Here is a 7773-nt window from a genome sequence, read left to right as displayed (position 1 = left end):
GCTTGCCAGACAGAGACAGACAGAGAGACAGAAAGCGAGAAATCACCCCCCCCAGGGGGGATGGTCATGCTGCAGTCCCTTCTCCTCCATTCTCCTCTTGAGATCTTGGGCACGCACGCACACGCGCACAGCGTGAGTTTAAGCCACCAGGTCCGGAACGCAAACCGCAGTCGACTACATGGGAGTCCAGCGACATAGCCATTACGCTAACTGCTGGTGTCCCAAGCACATTTTTTAATGCAAGAGGGTGTAAGTGTATACATAAGAATGAGAAGGAGAGGAAGAGGGAAGTAATGAGAGAGAGAAAGGGAGAGAGAGAGAGAAAGCATCTGCCAACAGAGCCTGGTCAAGCTGCAATTCTTGGTCCTCCAATTCTTCATCCCATTGGGATCCTGGGCATATGTTTGGTTGGCTGTGCCCCTAATGTGTTTCTCACACCACTGGGACTGGGACTTGAACCTTGTTTTGCCAGCTTCCTCTGTGTAGCACTTAACCCCTGCACAATGGAGCCAACCCCTAAGTAATTTTCTTAATTTCTCGTGGAGTAATGTGCCAGTGTTAGGGATGTAGTAATGCTCAGCAAATGGCAGTTCTTACTATTACCATTGTAAGGACCAGCACAACGCTACTATTATTACCAGCAGTCCTTATGCTACTTCTTAGTCTAGAGGTGAGTGAAAGTTAACCTACAAAAAGGCAAAGGCTGGTAGTTTTATAGTGGGAGGTATTATTTCATTCTTCCCTATGTCTTGTTGGAATTTTATGATTCAAAAGGTTGACGTGCTAGTTTCTCAGACATTGCTAATCATTCAGCCCATTTGGGGAACATTTCCATTGGTCCAGTTTAGTGCTCCCAGTGCGTAAATACATAAATGTATGACAGTTCTAATAGCAGTTAATGCTGGTCGTCACCAAAGGAAATTCCTTTGATGTGGAATAGCATTACTGTGAGAGATACTGTCTCTTATAATGTGAAATAATGTGAAAAAGGTTTATTTTGTCCAAATCCAGTTGATTAGGACAATGTCACCTGTCATGTTCTGCTGAAAATAAAATGCTTTTGGAAGGAACAGTAGCGTTGAAATTCAAAGTCAGAAAAGAGTGAATTGGGACCAGTAGGTGGCCTGGTGGTTAAGGTGATAAGCTCCCACAAGACTGATAATGGTTTGAGTCCTGGACCTGGTGACTTGAAAATCACTCTGGAATGTGGGTGAGAGCCCAAAATTCCAGGAGGAGAATGGACTGTGGTGTGGCCTTGGAGGTGATTTATCACCTTCCTTCACACTGTCTTTTTCTGGTGAGTACACACACCCTATGGCAGAAACCTTAAGAAAAAAAACAGTGGATATTTGAAAGAAATTATGATAATGTCTTGTACAAAAATAGGAACTATGCCAGGCATGTGAGTGCCTAATTCCAGATAAGCTTTCGTTCTTGGCTATATCTGTGATCTATTGTGAACTTTCTGTTTCTTATTTAAATTAGTTCTAATTAAAAATAAAATTATACATTTTTCAACTTCCTAAATATTACTGCTGCAAGTTCATTCTCTATATTGTAGCATGTTTATATCTACCTAGAATTTTATTACCAAAATCACTGAATAAAGATTTGCTGAGTATCTTCATTTCAATTACTGGGCCGACAAGTTGCATATGATGATTGAGGCTCTAGACTCCCACATGGTTTGAGTACCAAACCTGGCAGTTTAAAAATCACAGCAGGTGCTTATGCATGTATGCTCAAAATCCCAGGAGGAGAATGGAGGAGAGGAGATTGCGGCATGGCCATCCTCCCTGGGGAGTGATTTCTCACTTTCCCTCTCACTGTCACTCTCTCTCTTCAGCAAGTGCACATGCCCTATGGCAAAAATATTGAAAAAACTTCAATTTCTGTACAAAATGCAGCTCTCCTCTTTTTCTGTCGTCACATGCAGCAGAATTCAATCTGATTTTAACAGGTATTTTTATCCCTATGTTCTCTGAGTTTAAACAAATTATGTCAAAAATAAAATTCTAGAAAATGTATGCTTCATGTCATGGAAGATGACTATAATACTAGAAAGTTGTTACAATGGCTTTAATTATTCACAATATGGAAAGAGAAACTACCATGATTGCCAAGGCTAATGCACATTCACAGTGTATTTGCCTTTAAACTACACTTTGGTACACAAAAAGAAGCCACAAATAGCTAGCTACATGACTCTTTGGGTGTGAAATGTCAAATTTAATTTCAAAATTGACTCAACAATTTCTAAATTTCTAGGAAAAGTCTGTTTAAGAGCTAACGATAGGCCCTTTTTATATGTCTGGAGGTAATCTTATTTATTTATAGGTTTTTGTCATGGGTGCATGCATTCACCACAGAGAGACAGAGAAAAACAGAGGGAAAGTGATAAATCATCCCCCAGAGGTGATGTCCATGCCACAATCCCTTCTCCTCCATTCTTCTCCAGAAATTTTGGGCACACATGCGCATATGCCCAGCATGATTTTCAGGCCTTTGGCTCTGGTACTCAAACTGTTTGGTCATGTGGGAGTCCAACACCTTAATCACTGTGCCCCTGAAAGTAATCTATTTTATGTTTGCTGACACCTGGAAGTAATTTGTTGTGTTTGCAAAACAAGTTCACTTCTCTGCAGAACTCAAACATTGAAAGAGAGATTTAAAGGACCAGCAGGAGGTGTGGCAGTTAGGGTGTTAGACTTCCATACAGCCAACTGCAGTTCAAGTCTCAGACCTGGCAGCTTGTTTTCTCAGTTTCCCTTTCCCTTTTTCTTTCATGGAATTAAAAAATAAACAATAACAGTAAATAAAATAATTCATTTTTTAAAAAAGGAAAAAGAAAAATTTAAATAGGCATATTTTGTGCAAATTTATACCAACATTTAGACTATTGTATATCTCTTGGGACCAGCAGATGGTATAATGGTTACATTGCTGGACTCCCACATAGTAAACTGCAGTTCGAGTCCCAGACCTGGTGGCTTAAAACTCATGCCAGGTGCATGTGCGTGTGTGCCCAAAATCCAAGAGGAGAATGGAGGAAAAAGGATTGCAATATGGCCATGTTCCCTGGGGAGTGATTTCTTGCTTTCTGTCTCTCTGTCTCTGTTGGTATCTCCAGCAAGTGCGCATGCCCTATAGCAAAAATCTCTCTTAAAAAATTTTTTACCTCTCAACTTAAGAACTATTTTCATATTTTCTCCAGGGAAACATAATTAATTAAAATATGACATTCATTATTATTATCTTTTAAACTGAATGCAATGTTAGAATTAAGTGCAAGTCGTATTTGGGATGGCTTAGAATAGATGACATCTAGGCAATTGGATCACTAAAAGAACAATAACAGATCTTTTAATGATGTCCCAACTTTCTCTTATGTTACTTTTACTTTTAGAGGCTGTTTATTATTAGTATTCCTTTCTTTTTGATTTTTGGACTGTTTCAAGGTTGCAGCTGCTTGAATTCCTTGCATATTCTGGTTATCAATCCTTTATCTAAGGCATAGTTTGGACCTATATTCTCCCATTCCAAGGGTTGGCTCTTCATGCTCATTGCACAGCATTGCTTTGGCGATATAGGGCTTTTTATAATTCCAGATAAATCATATTATTTTGTTTTCTAATTCTGTGAAGAATATTCTAGTAATTTTATTGAGATTACATTAAATTTAGAAATTAATTTGGGTAGTATTGACATTTTGATTATATTAACTTCCAATCCAGGACTATGGGATGCCCTTCCACTTTTTTTGTATCATTTTCAATTGCTTTTTAAAGTTTTTCATAGTTTTCCTGGTAGAGGTTTTGACTTCTTTGGTTAGGTTTATTCTGAGATATCTTATTTATTTTTGTGGCTATTGCAAATGGAATTTCTTTCTTCAGTTCTTTCTTAGACTCTTCACCCTTGGTGTACAGAAATGCTACAGATTTTTGTATGTTGTTTTTGATATCCTGCCACTCTACTGTATTCATTTATCACTTCCAACAGGTTTTTTTCTTATAGATTTTCTTGGATTTTCTATGTATGAAATCATGTCACCTGCAAATAGAGATAATTTCACTTCTATTTTTCCTATTTGAATGTCTTTTATTTTAGTCTCCTGTCTGATTAGATTGGTTAGAACTTCTAGTATTCTATTGAGAAGGGAGTAGAGAAAGTGGGAAGCCTTGTCTTGTTCCAGTTTTTAGTGGAAAAGCTTTCAGCTTGTCCCCATTCAATATGATGTTAGCTATGGGTTTTCATAGGTGGCTTTTATTGTGTTTAAAATTCTATGCCAATTTTGCTAAAGAGTCTCAATCATGAAGGGATGTTGTATTTTATCAGATACTTTTCTGCATTGATTAATATGATCATAGGATTTTTATCTTTCCTTCAATTAATATGATGTATTCCATTTATGATTTTGCATATGCTGAACCTCCCTTGCATTTCTGGAATAAAGCCAACCTGGTTGTGGTATATAATGTTTTCAGTTTGTCATTGGGTATGATTTACTAGTATCTTGTTTAGAATTTTTACATCTGTATTCATCGGGGTATTGGTCTGTAGCTTTCTCTTTTTGTGATGTCCTTTGGTTTTTGAATGAGAGTGATGAAAGCTTCATAGAATGAATTTGGTAGGATTTCTTCCTTTGTAATCTTTAAAAATAGTTTGAGTAGAATGGGGTTAGCTCTTCTTTAAAGGTTTTGTAGACTTTAGAAGACTTTTGGGGCCTGGGTTTTTCTTTGTTGGGAGATTATTTATTACTGATTCAGTCTCATTGCTTGTTATTGGTCTATTCAGGCTTTCTATGTCTTCCTGATTTAATTTTGATGGATTATATACATCCATAAATTTGTTCATCTCATCCAGGTTTTCTGGTTTGTCAGCATATAGTCACTCATAATATTCTATTGAGATCTTTTGTATTTCTATAATGTCTGTTGTAATATTGGCCTGTTTTATTTCTGATTTGAATTATCTGGTTTCTTTCTCCTCCTTAATTGGTCTAGCTAGTGGTATGGCAATTTTCTTTGTCTTCTCAAAGAAACAACTTTTGGTTTCATTTATTTCTGTATAGTTCATTTATTCTCTATTTCATTGATCTCTCCTCGAATATTTATTGTTCCTTTTCTCCTGGTATTTTTTTTGATTGATCTTTTTCCAGTTTCCTGAGGTGTGTCATTAGCTATTTGCTATTTCCCCATTGTTTTCTTGTGAGCACTAATTGGTATGAACTTCCCTCTTATGAGTACTTTTACTGTGTCCCATAAGTTATGAAAGCTTGTGTGCCTATTATCATTGGTTTCAATGAATCTTTTGATTTCAATCTTAATGTTTTTAGTGGCTGTATAGTCATTCAGGAGTATGTTGTTTAGTTTCCATGTGTTTGTGTATTTGCAAAGATTTTTCTACAACTAATTTCAAGTTTAATGCCATTGTAGTCAGAGAAGATACTGGATATGGCTTCTATACCTTTGCATTTGTAAAGGTTTGTTTTGTGTCCTATCATGTGGTCATTCTTCAAAAATGTTCCATGAAAGGGTGAGGAAAAATATGTATTTCGTGGTTGTTGGATGGAAAGTTCTATAGATGTCTCTCAAGTCCATTCAATTAAAGGTATCATTTAGATCCTGTATCTCTTTGTTTAATTTTTGATGGTCTTTCCAGAGAGGATAGTGGCGTGTTGAGATCGCCAGTGATTACTGTGCTGCAGTCTTTCTCTCTTTTAGATTAAGCAGTCTTTCTTTCACATATTTGGGTATTCGTGACTTGGGTATGTAAGTGTTGTATCTTTTTGGTGAATTAGCCTTTTTAACACTATATAATGTCCTTCTTTGTCTCTTCTTATAGTTTTTGTCTTTTTTAAATTTTTTTTATTGTTTTTTAAATTTTTTTATTTTTTATTATCATCATAATCTTCTTTATATTACATTGGATTACATATAACTTTACAGTGTATTACATTGTTTTTTCAAAAGGGAATGCCATGCATGTCAGTCAGTACAGAGACATTAATCTCCCCACTTCAACATTCAATATCTTTTCTGTTTTCCCCAATCATTATTTTTATTATTCTAATTATTTTTATAAAACAGTCAATTGTTATTTCTCGTTTTGCTTGTAAAAATACTTTGCCCATCATGAAATACTTCTCAGACCAATCCAGTTGAGAATACTATACATGTCATCATCAACAGTTAATAACCCCTATCTGTTTCTCACTAACGTCCTGTCTCTCTATTGTTCACTTGCTATCTTTCTCTATCCTCTTCTCTTCACTTACCCCATTCCACACTGTCCTATTCTCATTAAGTACCTTCACTGTGTTTATGTCCTCCGAATTTTTGCTCTCTATTATAGAGTGCGGATAGTCGGTATATATTGAGTGGATACATACAATATCTTTCTTTCATAGCCTGGCTTACTTCACTCAGCAATAGATCCTCCATATCTGACCATTTTCTATCAAATTCCAGGGTCTTGTTATTTTTTATGGCTGAGTAGTATTCCATAGAGTATATATACCACACTTTTCCAATCCATTCATCAGTTTGTGGACATTTAGGTTGGTTCCATGTCTTGGCAATTGTGAATAATGCTGCAATAAACATGGATGTGCAAGCACTTTTCTGACTGAGCGTTCTCCTGTCTTTTGGGTAAATACCCAGAAGTGGGATTGCTGGATCAAATGGTAGTTCTATTTGTAGATCTTTGAGGAACCTCCATATTGTTCTCCACAGTGGTTGAACTAGTTTACATTCCCACCAACAGTGTAGGAGGGTTCCCTTTTCACCACATCCCCGCCAACACTTATCACTTTTTATATTCTTAATCTTTGCCATTCTGACAGGGGTTAGGTGGTATCTCATTGTGGTTTTTATCTGCATTTCCCTTATGATGAGGGATGTCGAGCATTTCCTCATATGCTTTTTGGCTGTTCGTATGTCTTCCTTAGAGAGACTTTTGTTCAGCTCACTTTCCCATCTTTTAATCGGGTTAATCATTTTTTTTCGCATAAGGCACTTGAGTTCCCTATGTATTCTCGTTATCAGTCCCTTGTCTGAGGCATATTTAACAAAAATATTTTCCCATTCTGAGGGTTGTCGGTTCACACTTGTTACTGTGTCCTTTGCTGTGCAGAAACTTCTTAGTCTAATATAGTCCCACTTGTCTATTTTAGGGATTATTGCCTGTGCTTTGGGAGTCTTATTTAAGAAGTCTTTGCCTACTCCAATGTCTCCCAGAGTTTCCCCAGCATTTTCCACAAGTAGTTTTATTGTCTGAGGTCTTAGGTTCAGATCTTTGATCCATTTTGAGTTGACTGTTGTTAATGGTGAAAGATGGGGGTTCAGTTTCATCTTTCTGCAGGTGGATACCCAGTTTTTCCAGCACCATTTACTAAAAAGGTTTTCCTTTTCCCAATGGATTGACTGATATCCTTTGTCAAAGATCAGTTGGCTGTAAGCTTTGGGGGTTATTTCTGGGGTCTCTATTCTCTTCCATTGTTCCACATGTCTGTTTTTATGCCAATACCATGCTGTTTTGATGACCACAGCTTTATAGTATATCTTGGGATCAGGGACAGTTTTTGTCTTAAAGTCTATATCAGTATTGAAACTCTAGCCTTTTTTTTTTTTTTTTTTTTTTTAACTTCATTTGTTTGGAATATCTTTTTCCAGCCCTTAACTTTCAGTCTAAGTTGGTTTTTATTAATGAGGTGCATTTTTTGTAGGTAGCATAGAGATGGCTCCTGTTTTTTTTAATCCATTCAGTCAGTCT

Source organism: Tupaia chinensis, unplaced genomic scaffold (assembly GCF_000334495.1).
Source record: "Tupaia chinensis unplaced genomic scaffold, TupChi_1.0 Scaffold000370_1, whole genome shotgun sequence".
NCBI lineage: Eukaryota > Metazoa > Chordata > Mammalia > Scandentia > Tupaiidae > Tupaia > Tupaia belangeri.
This window is presented reverse-complemented; position numbering follows the sequence as displayed.